Source organism: Octodon degus, unplaced genomic scaffold (assembly GCF_000260255.1).
Source record: "Octodon degus isolate 3935 unplaced genomic scaffold, OctDeg1.0 scaffold00098, whole genome shotgun sequence".
Lineage (NCBI taxonomy): Eukaryota > Metazoa > Chordata > Mammalia > Rodentia > Octodontidae > Octodon > Octodon degus.
Genome location: NW_004524674.1, coordinates 8,382,503 through 8,405,640, shown reverse-complemented (window position 1 = coordinate 8,405,640; position 23,138 = coordinate 8,382,503).

Sequence of the window (23,138 nt, the reverse complement as noted above, 5' to 3'; positions counted from 1 at the left end):
CTTCAGGATGCACCTGTGGTCACAGCACACAGGGGAAGACAGTTGGGAGTAGGGTTTAAAAGTCGGGCTCCCAGGAAGAGCTTCTCAGCTCCCTGTACAAACATGGGAGGGCCAGACTAGGGCCAGGCGCAGTTTTCAGCAGGGAAAAGACAGACCTGGGCCTGTGGCCCAGCAGCAGCCTCCTCCTGCTGGTCTCCCAGTGGGCGCTGCTCCTGGAGCCACCCTCTGCTCAGTGCAGCTGACTCCAGCCTCCCGCCCTCTCTCCAGGAAGCCACGCCCCAGGGGAGGCACCGCTGTGTCCCAAACTTCCTCTTGTGGCTAGGTCTTCTTCCTGCCTCTGGTGAGTCAGGAGCCAATCTGACCCGCTTGCTCACTGTATGTCATAGGGCTTCAATCACTGCAGAAGAGCAGTTGTCCCATTGCCCACATCATTGTCAAGTTCTGGATTGGGTGATGCATACAGATCAACTTTGGTAAATGCATGTGAATTTCTGGGGTGCCTACAACAGCTTACAGACAAGGCGGGTGGACATTTGAGCCCAAACTAGGGTGTGCAGTTGGAAAAGACCTAGAGATGCCTTGCATTGGTTTTTATTGAATTAAAAACTGTGAAACCTACATCTCAGGAAGTCAGAACATGAAGTTTGCTTTGCTCACTTTGTGGACCACTGCGGACCTGCTGCGTGCTCCCATCTCCAGTATTTGTATTTCAGAATCAGGTGGGAAAGCGGCCCTTTTCTGGCATGGGTCTTTTCTGTGGCAGAGGAAAGAGGCAGGGACGTCACTCATGTCCTCACTGCTTGCATTCTAAGGCCATCCTGGTCACAGCCAAGTCTGCTATGGAGGATGAGGTGGGGACAGGAACCTGTTCCAGGGAGGGCTGTAAATATCTGGGAATATATAGACCAACCATTTGTTGGCCTTAGAATGTTAGTTACTTTGAGGGCATAGTCTGGTGCATCTCTTGAGCTGGAATATTCCAGTTCTCGCCCACAAGCAAGAACTACCACCCTGGGGATATTTAGGAGGGCTTTTAACTTAACATAGGTGTCATGTGATCCTGGAGGGTTTCCTCCTCTGCAGATCTGGCCCACAGCCAGAAGCCCTTGAGACTCCCTCCAGGTGGCATTATTTATAGTAATGAAAAACTAGGAACAATATAATGTCCAGTATGAGGATGTGAGTTTGGTGTCTAGGAGTCTAAGTATGAGGTAGGTGGACATTTCAGTGCAAAATTATACCCAGTAATAGGGCAATGGCAAAGGAAGAGCGGCTTGTTTGCACACAGGCACTCTATGACATCACTGAACTACTGCTCAGAAGGAAATTGGAGAGGTCTCCAAAACTCAAGGGTGAGTGGAAAAAGCAGATGTAGAATGATATCAGTGTCAAAATCTGCAGTGTTGGAAATTGTTGGGCAGTTCCTCAAAATGTTTCGAGGTACTTTACCATCCAGAAGTTCCACTCCCAGTTCCATACTCGAGAATAAAAAGTGTCCACATAAAAAGTTCACACGAAGCTTCATCCCAGCATTATTCGTAACAAAAGAAAAGCAGAAACATATCCTAGTGAGTGGCCGAACACAAGGTGGTATGACCATCGGACAGAGCATTATTTATTTAGGAAAAAGAAGTGTCAATGTATACTCCAACATGGGTGTACTGTGAAAGCATGCTGAGTGAAAGAAACTGGACACAGGTAGTCACGTCTGATACAGTTTCTGGTGTATGAACTGTCCAGCCCAGGACAAGCTGGAGAGAGAAAATCAGGTTAGTGGATGCCCAGGGCTGGGAGAATGAAAAGCACCTGCACAAAAGGATAGGTGCTTTCCTTCTGCCAGGATGAGAATGTTCTGGAACTAGATGGTGGTGGGAGGTTGGCACAACCTGCACATATAAAAATCACTGAATTGTGTGCTTTACGATGGCTTCGATGTCAATGTTCTGTCATCAATATGACAAAATCCAGGTTAGCGTGTTAGTATTTACCCATCATTCTTTGCAATTTTCTGCATGTTTCATATATGTCATAACCAAAGAAAACAAAGCTCAGTCTCTTTGGAAAGCCTGTCTCCTGGCAGCCAAAAATGTGTGCCTTGTATCCTGCGAGCTTTTGGAGCGAATGATGTGGGGGACAGGACACATTAGATTTCCTTGTGTTTTTGCCTGGCTGCATCCCAGGCAAATAGCATCTGCATTATTTCAGATTCTATTGAAATTAATGATGCAGTCATTTGATTTTTTTCCACCTAGACCTGGCACTTAGGCTCTGATCAATGAGTCTCATCTTCCAGAGGCCTAGTGATGGGCTGAGAGTTTTCATCACAGATAATTGCTTTTTCCCCTTTGTCTAGTACAAGACAGAGTTTTCCTTTCAGGGCCGAACTATTCAAAGATAAGGCAGTAACTTGTTTTCTCAGTTTGCAATTTTAAAAAATGAGTTATTCCATCATCATTATAAGCAATTGTTCAATTTATAAAACCTCTCAGAAATGACAAAATGGGAGAGGGAGGAAGCACAGGTGCTAATGTTAGATGCTCCTGATTATGTCGCTGAGCTAACACGTTCTGAGAGCATTTGTGGGGAGCAGGAGGGAGGTGGTGAGAAGTCATTTCTTCTCAGTAAGACTTAATAACTCTCTGCTCCTTTTCTCTGTAAAGCAAAGTGATTACCCTTGTTGTTTCAGAAATATAATGAAGTTAACAGCAATTTAAACAAAATTCAGCTAAAATTTATATATCTAGCGACAAGAATGACAAGAACTGGGGTCACCACTGTCCAAACAATTCCTGAAGGTTATTTCAAGGACATATTTTTAAAGAACCCATTTTATGGATGAGGAAATTTAGGCCCAGTTTGGCAGCAAAGGCTGCCTGTGGTCCCATAGTGTTTCCGTTTCAAGATCATGCTTTCTATATGATTTTTCTCACGATATAACTTACTCACCAATCTTGGCTTCAAGCAGCTTCTGGTCTGTTTCAAAAAGCAAACAAAACAAAGCCCTCCTACGTTTTGCTTTCAAAGATGGAGATTTCCCACAAAAAAGATTTCTATGGTACAGCTGAGCTATGCAAGGGAGTCTACAGGTCACACTCAGGAAACCTGGTTCAAATCCCTATTGTATAGGAGCCTATGGTTAGGAGCCGGTTGCTTTTCTTGTCAGAGTGCTGCCTTCCTCTCCTATTCACTGGGTTAAGGATCCCCAAATACAAGAATTGCTATATGAGAGCAGATGTTCCCTATGTGTGAGAATCTTAGAGTAAAAATAGGTAGCGGGTGGGAAAGCACAAAGGGGGTTAGTAAACCAGAGTCAGTCTAGATGCTGTGTTACTGGGGAAGGCAGGATTTCTTTGTTCCTTACTGCATGCCAGGCTCTAAATGTTCTTTAACGTTTTGTGGGCTTTCTTTTTTAATTCTCATGTAAATATTTTGAGGGGGATTAGTAGCAATGTGTCTTTGACTGTAATAATTTTTGTTAATTTAAACTTTTAGTAGATATAGCTCAAACCTCATAAGGCTTGCAGCTATAAGACTCCTAAGGAACATAGAAAGGAAGAGTTTCCTGACATTAATTTTGAGAGTGATTTCTTGGGTAACACTGAAACACAGGAGACAAGAACAGAAATCAACAAGGGAGGCTATGTTGAACAAAAAGAGATTCCCCAGCAAAGGTAAGTGTTTTCATGAAGGGGAAACCCTAGGATCTGTGAATCCTGTTTGAAATAGGGGATTAATATCTGAAATGTATCAGGAAATCCTACCACTTAATTAAATTATAGTATGGTCAAAGGATTTGAGTAGCCTTCTGCCTTCTTTTCAAAGTAGATATACAAGTGACCAGCAAGTCTATGAAAAGATGCTCAACGTCAGTAATCACTAAGGAATTGCCAATTAGAACCACGACAGCTTTGCTTCCCCCCCATTTAGGATAGCCATTGTCACAAACCAAAAAGGGTCCATGGTGAGCATGTGGAGAAGTTGGGACCCTCAGGCCCTGCTGGTGGGGATGGAAAAGACACTGCTGCTATGGACAGCAGTGGTGGGTTCTTCAGAAAATTAAAAGTAGGCTGCAGAGATAGCTCAGCACTCTAAGTGCCTGCCTGGCAAGCACAGGGACCTGGGTTCAGTCCCCAGTACCACACACTGTGCTGGCCCTCAGGACCGCAGGCATGCCATACCAGCTGCTGAAACCAGGTGTGGTAGTGCACATCTGTAATCCCAGTACTGGGGAGGCTGAGACAGGAAGATCACTATGAGTCCAAGCTGCGTAGTACCAATTAACTAGTTAGTTAATTAATTAATTAAAAAATAGAACGACCATATCTTAGTCTATTTTCTGTTGTTAATGGCACAATACCACAGACTGGGTAAGCAAAGAACAGCAAAATGGCTTATTGTAGCTCACTATTCTGGAAGATGCAATGTTGTGGGGCTGTATCTTATAACAGCCTCACTGGTAGAACCCTGCATGGGGCAGGCCTCATGTGGCAAGAGACAGGGTGTGTGTGTGTGTGTGTGTGTGTATACATGCTCTAATCTCTCTCTCTTATAAAGACACCCTATTCAATCATAGGGATCCACTGTAAGGACCTATGTTATTCCAATCCCCCCAAGAAAACTTCACTTCTAAACACTGCAATTGAATTAAGTTGTCACCATCCCAATACCACAAGATGCACATTAAATTTCAACACCTGAACACTTTGGGGAACATACTCAATCTGTGTCCAAGCCATAGCATGTCATAGAATCCAATAATCTTATCTCAGGCTATGTCTGTAGAAATTGAAAATGGAGCCTTGAAGAGCTTTCTGCACACTCATGTGAGCTGAGCTGTTATATTATTCACGACAGCCAAGAGGTAGAAGCACCCAATTTATCAGCAAATGAATGAATAAAAAAAAACATAACATGGACTGTATGCATAAAGGAATCTTATTCAGCCACAAAAAGAAAGAAATTCTGCCACATGCAATAACATAGAAGAACTTGGAGGGTGTTATGTGAAGTGAAATTATCCATAGTCAGAAGGACAAATATTCCATAACTGCACTAATATGAGGAACCTAAAATACTTGGACACAGAGATAGAACGGTGGCTGCCAGAGGCTAATTAAACTGGGGAGGGGCTGTCCAGGGAATATGAAGTTTAAGTGATGTAAGATGAACTCATTCTGGAGCTCTAATACTCAATACAGTGCTCACAGCTAGCAATATTGTACTGTGCACTTTACAGTGTGGAAGGCTGTCTCATGCTGAGTATTCTTATAAAGCCTTTGGAGTTTAACTTTCTTGGGACAGGGCGAGACTAAAGAAGGAGACCATATATTTTAAAAGACACAGGATGAAGATGCTTGCCTTCCGTGTTCCAGGTGAGACTAACTTTCTGGGGTTCACCTGCTTCCACAGACCCTGTAGATGGATGGGTCATCTTCAGCCTCCCAGACTCTCCCGTGGGCAGAACCCTCAGTCTTCCACTGCCACAGGAGCAGGACCACTGTGAGTGGATGTGGGCTGTGGACTTAAGACAAGGTCTTTCTGGGCCATGAAGTGGCTCAAGCTTTGTTTATACTTGTGACCCTCTGGCCTCCCAGAGTGCCAGGATTATGAGATTGTACCAGTACACCCAGGCTTCCTCCTCCTCTTCCCCTCTGCTACCTTCTCCCTCCCATCCCTCTGTCCTCCCTCCCTCTCCTGCTTCTTTTTGTCTTTCCTGGTCCTCTTCCTCCTCCTCCTCTTTCTCCTTCCTCTCCTCCTCACTTCATTTCCCCTTTTCTTCCTTCTTCTCCTCCTCTTCTTTCTCCTCCTATTTCTAAAAAGCATCTTTATTGAGATACAATTGATATACAAAGACCTGTACATACGGATATGTACAATTTGATTATGTCTTCCTTTCCCTCCTCCTCCTCCTCCTTTTTCTCTGTCATTAAAAAAATCTTTACTGAGATATAATTGATATAAAAAGCTTTCCATATACTAAAATACACAACTTGCTGAGTCTGGACATATGCAAACTATCATCAGTTCCAAGGTGAAGGGCATGGTTAGTGCTCCCACTGGGTAGGGCAGATAGAATACTTTTCCCTCTTTATGAAAAACAGCACAATCTGTTTTAATGTGAAACACAACCAGGCTGGTTATTTTCCAAGCAGGCCTTGCTTGGTGTCTGTTATGGCTACATCGTGCATCCTCAAAACTCCTATGTTGAAATTCTAACCCCCAGTCCATCAAAAGGTGACAGACAGTATTTGGAGAGAGTATCTTTAAGGAGGGGATAGAGATGAAATCGGGTGTGATGGATAAGGTTACATAAGGGGCCATAAGGACTTGGACTCGCACAGAAGGGAGACCTTGTGAAGACACAGGAGGAGGGTGGCCATCTACAAGCAGAAAGAGAGGCCTACAGAAGAAACCAGGCCTGTCTGCACCTTGATCTTGAACTCTCAGCCTCCAGAGCTGTGGCAAAATGATCTTCTATTCTTCCATCCACACAGATCTGTGCTGCTGTTATGACAGTCTGAGCAGATGAATGCAGTGATTGATCTTTGATCTGTTAATCTGACAGGATACTGCACTGGAATCCTGGGAATTCAGTTATATGCACGTAGGGCCTGTGGAAATATACCAGTCGTAAGAGCCCTGGCAGGGTGTTAACTGAAGCCGCCCTCCACAAGCCGATGTGTCACTGTGCTGTTCAGGGTGGTTACAGCCTCCACCCTCACTTGACTTTCAAAGTCACAGTCTAGAGTAGACTTTGTAGTTTGCTTTCTTCCTGTGATTAAGTTTATAGCTTTTAATCTTAGGTTCTTAATATGCCTCCTTTGTAATCAGTAACTCGGTTGTACCATCTATTCATGAATCCAGTGTTAGAAAAATCTTCCAAAGGCAATAACAGTCTATAATCAGGTATGGGGAAATCAGATCTCTACTTCAACACTGAATAGCGTAAGTTTAAAAAATGTTGTTATGTAATATATAATTACATATAACATGATATTATAAATGTATGCGTGTATCTCTAAGTATAGATATATGGCAAATCATGAAGAATCAAATTTGTTTATTTTTAATTAATTTTATTAGTACATTTTAATTTTTTAAAATGTGTTTAGTACAGGGTCTACAGGGTCTCGCTACACAGATTAGACTCATAGTGATCCTCCTGTTTTCAGCCTCCCAAAATTGGTACATTTTAGATATACATAATAACATTCATCATAAGGAATTCATACCTGTACATGATATATCTTGATTGTTCTTTATTTCCCATTCCCCTCCCCTCCTTTGAACCCCTCTCTCCCTTTTCTTTTTTTTTCAAAGTTTTATTGATAAACAGCAATGAGACAGTTTCAAATCAAATCGGAAGTACAGTTTCAACAAATAATACACTGCATATATTCTTCTTAGTGGTTAATTGCTGTACAAGATGCAGACTTGTGATCCTATTTACAAACACCATTAGAACAAATCATTCTATTCATTAAGAGAATGCAACTATATATCTATCCCAACCTCTTTGAATACATAGATACAAAATGGACATTCATCGGTATACCCCATTTTTTCTAAGTTCCGTTATTGAATATTATAGGTGTGTAAACTCAGCAAAATATTCTAAAAGAGTCCAGTAGCCCATAATAGCATTGGGTCTTCTGTTTAACTGGCAATGTCAGAAATTATTGACCTGAGTCCCCCATAGCTCAACATAACAGCATGGCTTTATTTCTTATATTTCGACTTCATACTTTTCTACTGGATGGTTAAGACCAAGGTAAAGTAAGACCTGTGCAACAAGAGTTGTAGCTTTTTGGTCTGAGAAGGTCAGTGAAATGCCCTCAGGATTTGTCCTGAGATCCTGTACCTCAGATTGTAGAACCTTTATCAGTGCAGCCATGTGGATGAGTCACGGCCATTGCTTGGCCAATGTGCTCTCTGTGAAAGCCTGAGAGAGTGTCTTCTCTCCATGTGACTCTCCTTAGGCCCACTCTATGTCATCGATCACTTTCCTCTTTGGCCCCATAATCTTCTTGATCAGAAAATTTGGGACACTACTGAGGTACATGACGTTACAGTACAAGTTCTCATATGTCCTGAGTCTTAATTGACCTTAGAAGGCTAGGGCCAAAATGTTGGCTTTCCTTGTATCCCTCCTTTTTCTCTAATTTTGGTCTGCAAACTTAGGTTGTTAACCATCCAGAAGAAAAGCTTATTGTTATTATCAAACGATTTGGGCTATCAATCTTAACCTCACTATCTCACTGCATTTCAAACATCTTAGGCATAATAAGGAACAGGTATTTTTCATCAAGTATTGATATGTTGAACTTTAAGTCCCTACATAATATGATAAAAAAACATTTAAAAATTAGATTATATTTTAAAAAATAGGATAAAGAATTCTATGCTTCTCATGTTTGCACATAAGTCCAAAATAGTAGCTGAATAATACTCCATTGTGTAAAAATACCACATCTTTCTCAACCCTCTCTCCCTTTTCCCTGTTTCTCTTTTTTCTTTTCTTCCTCCTCTTCCCCTCTCCCAAGTGCCCCTTCCCACTTGGGCATTTTTCTTCCATTTCACAGTATATATTATACATTGTGGCTCTAATTTACCCTTCCAATTTCTCATACTGAGAAATAATGTGATATTTAAATATGTGTGTCTGATTTATCTCACTTAAGAGTGTGGTCTCAAGGTGTATCCATTTACCTAGAAATGTCTCAAGTTGGGTCTGTTTTTCTGCAAGTACTGTGCTCTTTATATCACTAGAGCTTTGTGGTATAATTTCCTATTAGGGCCTTTGATGCCTCCTGCCTTGACTTTGTTGCACATGTCCGCACTGCTATTCTGGGTCACTTCTGGCTCCATATTAACTTCAGGATTGCTTCCTCTAATTCTGTGAGGTATGCTATTAGTATTTTGACTGGGATTGGATTAAATCTGTATGACAGTTTTGGGAGTATGGCCTTTTCACTGTATTGATTCTTTCCAGCCAGTGGCAAGGAATATCTATTTTCTGATATCCTTTTCCATCTCCTTTTTAAGACTACTGTAGTTTCCAATGTAAAGATATTTTGCTTCCCTCATTAGATTGACTCATAAGTATCTAGTTCTTTGTTACTATTGTAAATAATACCACCCTGAAATTTAAAAAAATGCTTTAAAATGACTTCAACATCTCTGGATGTACCCTTAAACATTTTTCTCATTTGGGGCTTCTTGTTTTGACCTTTACAGAAGTGATATCACATTAACATCTAGTATTCTGTGAGCTGATTCCTTATGCTTCTAGGATTCATCCATGTTTCTTGTAGCTATAATCTTTTTTTTTCTGCTGTATCGTGTCTCATAATGCAAATATCTGATACTTTATTTATTGTCTGTTAGTAAGCATTCAGGATCTACATAATTTTCTATGTTATAGAGTTGTTTGGCACGTGCTCATACAAATCTCTTAAATATGTATATATCATTTTTAATTAAAAGATTTAGACTGTGTACAAATGTAAACTATGCTTAAAAATGTAAACTATGCTTAAAAATAAAACAAATGATTTTTTAGTTTGAACAAGTTAGGCTTGGGGCATACCTGAAATCTGACATTTAAGTTTATAAAATAGTTCCAGGCTTTATCTCATTTCTTAAAATGAATAAAAATAGTACAGAACTGTTCAGAATTTTTGGCTCAGTAGCTTTCCTTGAAGTAGCTCTAAAAGTCACTATCTGAGGTGCTATTGCGCTCTTTTTCTTCTCATGTCACTGTCCTGATTTCTTGACCAGATGGTAGGAAATGTGAGGAGACGGGAACACATAAGAAGGATGCATCAGTTCCTTTGCTGGGGATGGAAGCTGAGTCTCAGCAAAGTTAAATGATTCATACAGCAGGCCTGGGAGCCAGTGGAAAGCCCATCACGCTTTGCCACGTGGTGCTGTAGGTGCGGTCATTTGTCCCCTCCTCTCCTGACATCTGCGCTCACTCCCAACACTAAGATTGGCATAGGAGCAAAGGCAGTCTCTGCATTTGGCAGCTGATTGTCCAGAAATCTGGCCATTTTTAAATGCCTACTGTGTGCCTGGCAGGTGTATGCTAGATACTCAGAGATGCGCCTGAGCTTATCCTCATGAGAAGAACATTGTATTGGCCCTATCTGCGTTCTCCTCGCAGATGTACACTTGGGTCTGTCACACAGGCCTGTTACACAGGCCAAACAGAATCTACGTCCTTTGGTATTTATGAATATGGTGAATTGAGCATGGTTAGAGGTGGTGTCTTATGTAAATACCGCTCAGGTTGGCAGCTGTGTTCATGCGAAGGTTACACAGGTAAAAGGGAGGTCAGAGCTAATGAAGTAATTTAGGCATATTTTACTCCAATGTCTTTGTTCTTTCTAATGACATCATAGTGCTTCCAGAAGAGCACCAGTTCTGTTATGTATGTGGTGTCACTTTCATAGAACTCGGGTTAAGCAATATGCCTATATTGCTAGAAGCAGAGTGTGGATAGAAATGTTTAGTGTTCATGAAAGTTTCATAGAATAAGAGGACACAAAGCGGGGAGGAAACCCAGACGAGCTTTGTGTACTTTTTGACCTTCCAACCCTGATTGCATCCCAGTCCCTGTCAGGATGTAGCTGAGGGATAGTGCAGAAGGTGATCGGCATCCTTATATGTAATCAGTAATCTTCAGAACGTGGTTGGGTGTAAGAGTATAGTCTTGGAAGTGGAGTGAATTTGAGTTCAAGTCCTGGTTCTTGCACTTATGAGTTGTGTGACATCAGGTTAAGTTACTTATGCTGTCCAAGACCTAATTTTTTAAAACTGAAAAATGGGGAAAATTATAATAGAATTCTTGAAAGGATTGACTTAATCCAGGCAGACCTCATAAAATTCTACTGTTACAATACCCAGTATCAATCAGGCTAAGCTTGCCGGGTCCTGTTAAGAAGCGAGAATGATCTTGTAGTTCCACTGTGGGTGATTAAAATTGGCACACTTGTGATCCTTCTAAAAGGCCGTTAGAGTCTCAGTAGCTCTGGCAGGGCTGGCAGGGCCTATGGATGGCTGCCTACATTAATGAAGAAAGCTATGCCCAGCAGGCAGTGGGGGTAAGGGAACTCATTTACTTGAGCTTCCTTTCCTTTCCCCTCTCCCTCCCTTCTCCCGTCCAATTGACCAATCGTGTTTTTATATATTTATGGGGCACACTGATGTTTGGATGTACATATATACACTTAGAGGGATTACATCTATTGAATTAACATATCCACCATATCACCTACTTCGTTGTTCCCCATTTGCGTTTTCATATGAATTGGCTTATTTGAACCTTATTCTGGATAAAGTATGCCATATAGCCTTTCCAAATTTCAAAGGACTTAGATAATAAAAACATAGGCTCCTAAAGCTCCCACGGAGAAAGGCATTTCCTGTTCATTACAAAGGCCAAACAGAATCTACTTCCTTTGGTATTTATGAATATGGTGAATTGAGCACGGTTAGAGGTGGTGTCTTATGTAAATACTGCTCAGGTTGGCAGCTGTGTTCATGCGAAGGAGATTTGCTTTTAAGTCCTCTAGACTGCCCTGTCTTCATGGATGACCATCTGTGGCAGAGACTGACCTCTGAAATTGAGGGTTTTTCTTTGATTCACGGAAAAATCAGGCATTCTGTTGTTCTTTTCTCTTGGCATTACCCAGTCTATGCTTGGAAATGTTTCCTTCATTGTTTCCAAGAAGTTGCCATGGTTATAGCTCATTTGGTTAGGATCAAAATAAAAACATGGATGTGGTACATTTTATAGAGAAGGGATATAATTTTTGCCAATGTCCATGGGTGGAGAATTATCCAATCTTGAGCAGGGTTCAGCTAATGAGCTATGAATGACAGTATGTCTGAGCTGTATCCAGGGGCCAGGGACATAGGGACAGGAATCATGGGCTCTGAGGATTTAATATTTCATGCCAGAGAAAAGGGCCTTACCTGGAGGGGGTCATGAGATTGATCACTGGCCTTAGCTCCTTCAGTCCTCGGCATGATCTCAGGTAAGTCACGCTCCCTTTGGGGACTTTCACTGTCTCTCTTGTCAATGAGGACATTAGATTATGTTTTCTCAAAGATCCTCTTAATTTCTAGAATTGCAACATTCTGTGGATTCTCTTTTTATAACTTTATAGCCCATTTGAAAATCACACCCTTTCTGTTTAAATCCACCAGAGGGCAATACGTCCCACATCTTGGCCCTGGTCCTAGCTTGAGAGCCCTAATCACTACCCCAAATTCCTTGGAAGAGGGAAACTACCACTCAGTGCCTGCCATCCTTTGGTTCAGATAGACACAAAGTTGTTCCTTAGATCTGCAGTTGATGGGGTGGGGGGGTGTCTTCGCACTCCTTGCCTCCTAGCTCATCTCAGTTCCCTGGGTCCAGGGCCAGCTACCTATTTCCCAGGCCTGGACACTAAAGCCCCAGGAACCAGGAGGACTTGCCTTGGACCGTGTCCTTTCCACTGGTGGGCTTGAGGCTTTCATTTCCTCCCCTGATCATCCTTCTCCAGTGGGCCTTGAGAAGCCACCTCTTTCTGAGGGAGGTCTGTTGCAATGAGAAGACAGTTTTACATGCGCATTAACAGGAAAACCCTGAAATTATGTTAGGATGAGGACAGGAGCTGAGTTGTGCAGATAGGCCAAAGTGTCTTTGCAGTGTGACTTTTCTTTTGGGGTTTGGGCTAAAGAGTTGGAAAATGTGATGGCCAATGTTATAATACTGGCTCTAAGCTGCCAACAACAGAATCCACTTTGGCTCATCTGAGTAGCAAAGGAAATTTTGAAAGAGTATCAGGAAATTCTTAGAATCTCCAGAAAGACCAGAGGTGAAAATCTGGAGTTACAGCCAGAAATATGACCCATTACACCATGGGAGGGTTTTTAAGAAAAAAAAACCCAAAACCAACTACAATCTGAGGTACAGGATCTAAGGATAAATCCTGAGGGGATTTCACTGACCTTCTCAGACCCAAAAGCTACAACTCTTGTTGCATAGGTCCTGCTTTACCTTGGTCTTAACCATCCAGCACAAAAGTATAAAAACGAAGTATAAGAAGTAAAGCCATGCTGTTATGTTGAGCTGTAGGGGACTCAGGTCAACAATTTCTGACATTGCCAGTGAAGCGGAAGACCCAATACTATTATGGACTACTGAACTCTTTTAGAATATTTTGTTGAGTTTACACACCTATAATATTTAAATGATGGAACTTAACAAAAAAAAAAGGGATACAGATGAAGGTTCATTTTGTATCTGTGTATTCAAAGTGGTTAGGATAGATATATAGTTACATTCTCTTAATGAATAGAGGGATTTGTTCTAATGGTATTTGTAAATAGGATATCATATCCGCATCTTGTATAGCAATTAACCACTAGGAAGAATGTATGCAATGTGTTGATTATTGAAACTGTCCTACCAATTTGGTTTGAAACTGTCTCATTGCTATTTGTTTCTCAATAAAATTATGGAAAAAAGACAAACAAACAAACAAACAACAACAACAACAAAAACTACACGGCTTTTGGCACTTAGGATGTTTAGGGCTGGGTACCAGAGTGTGGAGTAGGACCACTGGAGAACCTTCTGTTTGGCAGGCGCTGGCCCTGGGCAATGATCTCAACTCGTTTCTCCCTGAGATTGATGTCATTACTCTCAATATACAGATAAACAAAGCAGGTCTGGGGAGTTTAGGACTTGCTCCTTTAAACTTCTTTGACTTCAAAGTCAGAGCTCAGAATAGGATGACACAGACTTTGGGCTGGAGCTTGGGATTGCCCAAAGGGTGATTTTAGGGTGGAAGGGGGTTTCTCAGTGCTCCTTACTCTTTGTACCTCTTTGATTTTATAATACTATGGAAGGAAAGGGACAAAAATAAAGGTTAAGGGGCCGGTGAGATGGCTCAGTGGAATAAGCATTTCCCTAGCAAGCACAAGGGCCTGAGTTCAATCCTCGGTTCCACCAAAAATAAATTAATTGGATGTTTTTTTTATAAATAAACAAACAAAAAATCTTCTGTCATGGTTTGTGTCTCAGTGTCCTCCCAAATCCTCACACAGTCGTGGGGCAGCTTTTGGAGTCTGTGATGGATTATTGCAGGTGTGAGTGCTACCCTTGGCCCTGGGGTAGGTAATCTGCATTACAGTGTAAGGAGGGGAGAGAGGCTTGCTAGCTGCCACAGCTGTGGCCCATCCCTTTGCTTTTGCTCATTGCTCCCCCCCATGAAGGCTGCTTGGAGCCCAGACTGGGCTCAAATTCATGATCCTCCCAGAGGCCTCAGCTTCCCAAAGCTCTGGGGTTACAGGCCCACACACCCCAATTGCCTGGCTCCATTGGGTGTATTTTAAAAGATGATAGGATTGATTTTGATGTCAATATTTGCAACAAGCCAGAAACTCCAGGAAAATCATGAGTTTGAACCCAGTCTGGCTAACTTAGTGACTCTCAAGACCTTGTGTTGAAATAAAATTTAAAAGATGGTTGGAGATGTAGCTCAGTGCAAAGGTCCTGGCTTAATGTTCAACCCTCAGTAACACACCCACACCCACACCTACCTACACCCACACCCACACCCACGCCCACCCACACCCACCCACGCCCACACACTCCAGTGGAATGTAAATACTACAGTGATGCAACAGCCACTGTCTTCTTCCTCAAATATAAACAAACTTTTAGATAGTCAGTCGGAAATTTTCCTTCATTCCTGTTTTCCTATTCTATTTCCTGTATAGATGTTCTACTTGAAAGTTTACTGATCATGATGTCATACTTCTGAGCCACAAGAAAATGCGCAGACATAGAATTTAACTTGTGGCTGTTGTATTACATGTGCTAACATTTTAAAAATTATTATTAAATAATATTATACAATTGATTAAAATGAAGTAACAGCATGCCCCCTAAAAATTGTGCAACATGACAGTCATTCCTTAATGAGGATAAACTTATCTTTAAAACCAAATTTATGTATCTGTGGGTGACCTATTAGTGCTAGAAAGTATAGCTATCACCATCATATTATTTTTATAGACTGGACAGGGAAACCTTGTTCCATAACTAAATGAACAGGAATGCAAAGAATTAATTTTAGAACAACATCTTGTAACTTCTCTGACCTCTTGAGGTATATGGTAAGAACCCCACCGTGGTCTACCATCAAATATTATCTTTAAGGATCTGTAAGTTTGTAATGCACTCCTTCAATTTTAAACTTTTTTGAGACGAGGTTTTTTTTTTTTTTTTTTTTTTTTTTCTTTTCCCCTTCTGTATTTTTAGGGAAGGGTCTACAGGGTGTTCAGGGTCTCACTACAAGATCTGACTCATAGTGATTCTCCTGTTTACATCCTCCCAAGTGCTGGGATTATAGGCACTCGCCACCACGCCCAGTCTCTATCGCAGTCTCAGTGTGCCCCGGGGGCAGGGCCGGCACAGCAGGCCCGGGGATCGAACCCCTGGCTCCTGCGCCTGCTTGCAGGCGCTTTAATCCGCTTGTTATGTTGCCCAGGCTAGTTTCAAACTGCTGAGCTCAAGTGATCCTCTGTGAATGTGTCCTGGCGCTGGCCTCCGCCTTCAGTTTTATTGCCAAGAATCGGAGTCGGTGTGAGGCGCACGGGGTGTTCCTCAGCCCTGCTTCCTCGGTTGGTTGTCTCGGCACTGGCCCGGAGGTTTCCAGGCGCTCCTTTTGTCACACAGCTTTGTCCTTTTCATAGCGGTGAAACTGCGATAAATGAAAAATGAGCCTTTCTTTTGAAAAGCGGAAAAGTGACTTTACAAGGGAAAGCGAGGAAGGGTGAGTGAGGCCCAGGCCTTTCCTCACCAGAAGAGGCGGCCGACGCAGGTCCTCTGCAGCGCCCCGCTCCCACGGGCGGGCACCCCGACCTGGGCCGATTTCCTAACAGTCCGTGTTCCGGCGCCCTCGGGACGCCCGCCGGCCGGCACGCAGACTTGCGCGGGTTACCGAATTCCGTGGAACCACACCATGGCCCGGTGCCGTTAAACGAGTCTTTGAGTGACAAATCTCGATACAGTGCTAAATTCACAAGTGGGTGCAAGCCAGTGTGAGCGGCACAACCCCATTTGGGTTAGACACACGTGTCTGCAAGTTTGAAAACAAATGCTTTTCTCTGAGGTGAAGGAATAAAAACAGTTTTTATTTTTGTCATAATCCAAATGCCCTAGGCCTGAAAACACGTGACTACATCTTCCTTTCCTTTTTCCTTGTAAATTTACTGTCTACTTAAAATTTTATAACCTGGGCATAGTGACATAGGCCTGTAACCAGTACTTGGGGCGGGGGGTAGAGGCAGGAGGATCACAGTGACATTTGCCTGGGCTACACAGTGAGTTCCCGGCCAGCCTGGACTGCATAGCGAGGCCTTACCTCAAAATATATTTTTATATACTTAAAACTTGAATGGAGGGTCACTGGTTAAGGTATTATGTACAACAGCCTCCAATTGGGGTTGATGTTTTCTCATGAGTCTGGACTAGGATCGTGAGGTTTTGGAGGAAGATGCCCCATCTAAGTGTTCTTTTCACCCTTCCTATCAAAGGTGCCTACCACCAAGGTGAGGTGCTGCTCAGGATGCCAGGCTTGACCACTTCACTGACATAACATCTGTTAGATCTCTCTACTGTAAAATTTTTATCCCTTTGCATTTCCTTATTCTTCCCCTTGGAAGGAAGTTAGGGTGACTTAAAAGATTATAGAGCTCTTGTTAAGTTGCCAGAACTCCTGAGCCCAAGTGATCCTCCTGCCTCAGACTCCCAAGTAGCTGGGAGTGTAGGAGCATGCCCTGTGCTGGCCTGCTCCTTCCTTTCTCCTCTTCTTCCTCCCCTCCCTTCCCCTCCCTCTCCTTTCTTTTCTTTTTCTCTCCCCTTCTTTTTTTCTGCCTCCCTCCCTCCTTCCTTTCCTCCTTCCCTCCCTTCTTTCCTTCCTTCCCTTTAATATTTTCTGACTTTGTGGTAGTCTAACATGCTCAAGCCTCTTCTTGTGTATAGTCTATCTAGAAAATGCTGTGCCCCTGGACCCAGCTATTCCTCCGGGGCTGCTTTGCTGGAGGATAATACTATAAACCAATATCTGGGTGATATATATATATATATATATATATATATATATATATATATATTGCCTTTCATCAGAGAGCATGGCCAAACTAGGCCCATCTCTGAGCGGAGGGAGGGGGCATCTTGCAAGCAGAGTCACTGTGGTGACATGTTACTTCCTTTTTGCATGATTGCTTCAAGAAGCAAGGTGAGTGGACATTGCCTGACACCAAGACCACTTCTGCCCAGAAAGCACTTGAGGGGAGGCTAGGGAGTAGGTGGGGACGGCTCACGCACAGGAGGAAACGCTGCTCTTTGCTGGTGTTTCCTACCTACGCACACCATCTTAACCATGGGGGAAAGGCTGGCAATTTGGGCGAAGGAGATCAAGGAAGTCCAGACCCCGACTCTGTCTAGTGGGGAATTTGGGTTGAGTAGAAATGACTGTGGGTGATGTCTTTTGGATTTTCTTCCTCTGTTCTCCTAAACAGGAAGTGGGAGATTTCAGGGTGGTAGTGCTGATCGTTCCATGTTGCTCTTGAGAATTTGGCCTCTCAGGCTTCCTTTCTACCTACGGGGCTTGTCATCAAGAGCGATTTTGTCTTAGATTCACGTTATGACCCTTAACCTCACACATGGTTGTATCTGTACCTAAGGAATGAGAAGTGTTATCTGTCTGTGGAGTTGATGCAAATGGTACATGGATCACATGTGACAGTGAATATACCACCTTCTTGTCCCAAACCAAAGCTTTTTTGCCTTTAAGATCTTATAGCTTTAAAACTGGCACTATCACAGAGATGACTGCTAATGTAAGGCATTGAGGCACCACGCATGTACTTCTTTCTCTTCCAATCCCTACATTCTATGGAACATGGAGGGCTAATAGCTTCAAATGTGATATTCCTGGTCCCTGCTGACCTCTTTATTTCTGTGCTAACTCTAGCACAGGCCCCTGTTAACCATTCCCTGAACAAGGGTGAGAAGAAGCTTTCACCTGCAGAAGGCCTTCTACCTTTGCTGTTGACTAGTTTGTTTTCCTGAGTGTAGCGGAATGACATTTCTCACCTGTTCCCTGGAGCCACCCACCTCCCCAGTCTCATCTCCCTCTATGGCCCTGACCTCTCAGTTGTGCTGAATTCCCTCCAGGTTTCCTAGCACACTGCTACATCTTGGGCCTGCAGGCCCTTGCCTGCACTCTCTTCTTAGTTAAATCAATCTCCTTTTGCCAGGATGATTCTAATTTTTTTAAAAATTATTCAAAATTTTTTTAAACCTCCTTTTTAAAAACATTTATTTATTTATCTATTTATTTATTCATTTATTTCATACAGGGTCTTGCTATGCAGCTCAGAATGATCCTCCTGCCTCAACCTCCCCAGAGCTGGGATTACAGGTGTGTACCACCATGCCTGGTTTTGAGGCCAGCATGATGCGCCTGCAGTTCCAGGGCCCACACAGCATGCAGTACCGGGGATTGAACCTGGGTCCTTGTGCTTGCCAGGCAGGCACTTAGACTGCCAAGGTGTCTAGCCAGCACTATTTTTTTTTTTTTTTACTTCTTACTGAGAATACAAAATATTAATGAAATATTAGAAATGATACAGAACTTAACCAAACAAAATAATATGAATTTGACAGTATTTGTTATATTGCGTAGTGCTGCCTTTAACTTACTTGTCCAGACTGGAAGCAAACCAAATGTCCATCAACTGAGGAATGGATAAAGAAGATGTGACATTTTTATGCAATAGAGTAATATTCGGTTATAAAAAGGATAAATTTGAGGCTCTTATTGGTAAATGGATGTAACTAGAGATTGTACTCTTAGATGAAATAAATCAGAGTGGCATGTACAAACATCATATTGTCTTCCTAGTGTAAAAACCTGAAAGAATAAATAAAATCTGAAAGGTACAATAGATGCTACGAAAAGGGAATGAATCTGGCCAGGATGACTCTTCTTTTTGGTTACAGGGTCTTAGTATGCCGCTCAGACTTGTAGTTATCCTCCTGTCTCAGCCTCTCTAGTGCTGGGATTATAGGCTTGTACCACCACACTTGGTTTTGGGTGGCACAGCACACCTGGGGTTCCAGGGCTGGCACAGCATAAAAGATCAAATTTGGGCCCTTATGCTTGCCAGGCCATCACTTAAACCACTGAGCTATCTCCCCACATTTTTTTTTTTTTTTTTTTGTACTCAGGGTCGAATTCAGGACCTTGTGTTTTCCTGGAAGGCACTTAAGCCACTGAGCTAACTGCTGGCCCTCCCAGGATGACTCTTACCCAGGCTTAGAGTTGTCTTTCTGCAGGCTACCTGCCCTGGACCACTTTCCCTATAGCCATCTGACCATCTGTTTCCTGTCTGTGTCCCATATTAGGAATCATCTCCTTGCGATAAGGACTGGTCAGGTATTTAAGACACATGAGGTCTTTATTTATTAATTGTTTTAAGGATAATAAAAGTAGTAAAAAACTAGAAAATATACAGAATTTCACTAAAAAATGATAGGAAGTCAACAGTGGCTGTTACACTGCATATTGTTGTCTTCAAATTAGTTGTTCAGACTATAAGATATAAGCTTATAAAATTGATCAAAAAATTAAAAAGGCAAAAATTTAAGCATGAGCTGTTCCTTTCAACAGACCAGCAGAAATCAGCAGTACAGTTATCCCAGCTATCCTGTGTCTATACATAAGCATCTTTTCCTTCTTTCTTTTCTCCTTTCCCTCTTCCCAATTGTTCCCCTTGAACAGTTTCTTTCCCTTTCACAGGATTTACTGTACATATGGTCTTCAACTCATAACTGTCACATGAAACTAAAGTGAGTTTAATAGCAAGGTCCCTTTTCTAAATGAATTTCCAAGCAGGAGGAGGACAGTGAATGTTGTTAGAATAAAAATGGAGCAGGCAACAGTACACCTGCACGAAGTGGAGCCAAGACTGAAGGGGGTCCTTCTGCATGACTGTCTGATAACAGCAGTGGTCACAGAGGACTGACAAGATTACAACCTTGCACCAAAGTAATGCTCTGATGATATCTGCCCAGGAATTTGCAGTTCAACTTTATTTTATCTTATTTTTTAATATTGATTTTATTGAGAAAGTAGCAATGAGACAGTTTCAAAACAGGTTAGTAGGACAGTTATAATAATTAATACATTGCATATTATTGTCTTTGTAGTAGTTATTCATAGTACAAGATGCAGACATGATAACTTGTCTAAACACTATTAGTTCAAAACTTTATTCTCATTGAACTAAGAGAAAGTAGCTGTATATCTATGCTAACTATTTTGTATATACAGATACACACACACACACACACACACACATATATATATATATATATATATATATTTCACACAAAATGGTCCTTCATTTACATTCCCATTTTTTGTTTAGTTTTGTCAGAGATGGGTATTCCATTGCCATTTAAATATTGTAGGTGCGTGAATTCAGCAAAATAATCCAATATAGTCCAGTAGTCCATAATAGTAGTGGGTTATCCATAGGACTAGCAATGTCAGAAGTTGTTGACTTGAGCCTTTTACAGCTCAGCCTATTAATATGGCTTTACTTTTTATACTTCATTTTTATACTTTTCTGCTGGATGGTTAAGACCAAGATAAAGCGAGACCTATATAGAAAAATGTAAGTTTTGTATCTGACAAGGTCAACTTTAAATTAATGCCATCCTTGTCATTGATCCTGGTAATCAAGAATAATAATTTCAAAGCAGTTGGTGCGACCCTGCTCCCTTTTCTTTCAGCCTCGTTTCCCATTGCTCCCTTGAGCTCACCCATCACTCCCTCACAGCAATGCCCCTGGGTTCCTGATTAAGGCCTTCATTCTGGAGCATCACAACAATGCTTAATGCCACTAGTATTAACTTTGTGCTAGGTATTTATCCTCTCTCTCTCTCTCTCTCTCTCTCTCTCTCTCTCTGAATCAAATAGATTTGTCCTAAGCAGGATATTTTTCACATTGCTGAAAGCTATACAGGGATGTGGCAGACAGAGCACCGTGCTGAGTTACCAAGCTCCTCCAAACCCATGCTGAAGAACGTGTAGTTCTAGGTGAAAGACCGCCCATGGCTTGCAGTAGTGTGGTAGCTTCATCAGTGAGAAGTGAAGGAAAGAGAAAGGCGCAAAAGTCACAAAGTGGGGCTGGGAGATATCTCGGCGGGCTAAGTGCCTGCCTGGCAAGAGCAAGGCCCCGAGTTTGATCCTTAGACTGCGTGCCATGCCAGCCCTGGAATACTGGGTATGCTGTGCTGGCCACCAAAACTGGGTGTTTATCTGTCTGTAAGACCAACTCTGGGGAGGCTGAGGCAGGAGGATCACTTTGAATTTAAGCTGCGTAGTGAGACCCTGTACCAGACAAAACAAAGTAAGTAAGTAACTAGAATGTCAGAAAGGAAAGGCAAGGGGCCGGGGAGATGGCTCAGTGGAATAAGTGCTTCCCTAGCAAGCACAAGGGTCTGAGTTCAATCCTTGCTTCTAAAAAAAAAAAAAAAAAAAAGAAAGGTAAGGCAGGCTTCTTTGTGGATGCTCCATTTTCCTTTTTCTTCCCCTCCTCATACAGAGGCATTGAATTTTTTTCTTCCTAAAAGACTAGGGAAGTGTATCTCTTGTTCTCCCATCTTTCGCAAGGCACCAGCAAAGGCCATCGTCCACTTCTGGAGTCTTGGATACCTGGTCTGTATATTGGGAGCTTGAGCTGAAACCCTGATTTCCTAAAACTAGTATATGATGAAGGCTTAAATAACAGAGACAGATAATATGGTTTGGGGCAGCCCAGGAAGGCCAGAACTCTCTTGGAGCTAAGTCCACGACTTCGCAGGATCACCCGTATTGATTGGGTCCTTCACCGTTCAGGGGGCTGCAGGAGGGAAGGGCATATCTGAGGCAAAAGCCCTTGAGAGTGGTCAGGGCCCTGGGAAGTTAGAACAAAGCCAGTAAATCTTGTTAAAGAAGATAACAGTTTGATCTCTACAGTTGGCAGCTTATTGCTCTGGAATAAGGCATGTTAGCACCACCGCTGTAGTATTTTCTTGTCTTCAGGGGCTGTGAATGTGAGTTTTCCAACACATCCAGAGAGCGCTGTGTTCCCCAGCTTAACCCTTGTACAGCCTGGTCCCCAGCACCTGTGCAACATGTGCTACCCTGGGCTGATGGTGTTGGTTATTGGAAAGAGGAAGGTGAGAGCTGGTGGAGCAGAAAAAGGCAGTGTGGGTGATCCGAGTTCCCAGTGAGAAGCGAAAGGGGTCTCCCTTGGGTGGCGTGGACCTTGGGAAGGTGCCTGGGCGTTGAGCCTTCTTGCTCATTTTTCTTCGTACACCACCCACTGGGAGAAGGGGCTTTGCTGGCAGATGGCACAATATGAAGCTCCTAGAGGTAGGAGGATAAGACGAGGAGAAGGCCCAGCCTCAGTTAGTGCTATCACACAAAGGCACTGGGAAAGAGCAGCCTCCTGAAGACACCTCCAAACCCACAAAGTAGCACTGCACAGGAGCCTGTTCTTGACCATTAGACCCCAGGGGAAACAGTCACCCTTTTGAGGGGTAGACCAAGAACAGGGCTCAAATGCACCCCAACAGACACTAAGGAACCCACTAAGATTTTACAATAACTAACACCACCAACCCAGGGTATCACACATTCCAAAGGTGTTGGGGACCAGGCTGTGTGAGGGTTAAGCAATTAAGAGAACAGCTATACCCGAACCAGCAGTCAGGGGAGGCAAACACCAGCTTTCTTCTTTTTCCTTTCTGCCCCCGCACCAGAGGAAGATGGCCAGAGAACAGAGGGCCAGCAGTCTGACAGGGTGTCGAACTGTTTTCCTGAGCTGTGGAGACCACAAGCACCACCTGGACTGAAGGGCAAAGGGAGAGGAGGAGCATCAGCAGATGAGAATCTTGGTAGGTGGTGGCACTCGCTTGTAATGCCAGCACTCTGGGAGGCTGAGGCAGGAGGGTGGCAAGTTCAAGCAAGCCTGGCAGTTTGCCGCTTAGTGAGGTCCTGTCTCAAAGTGAAAAAAAA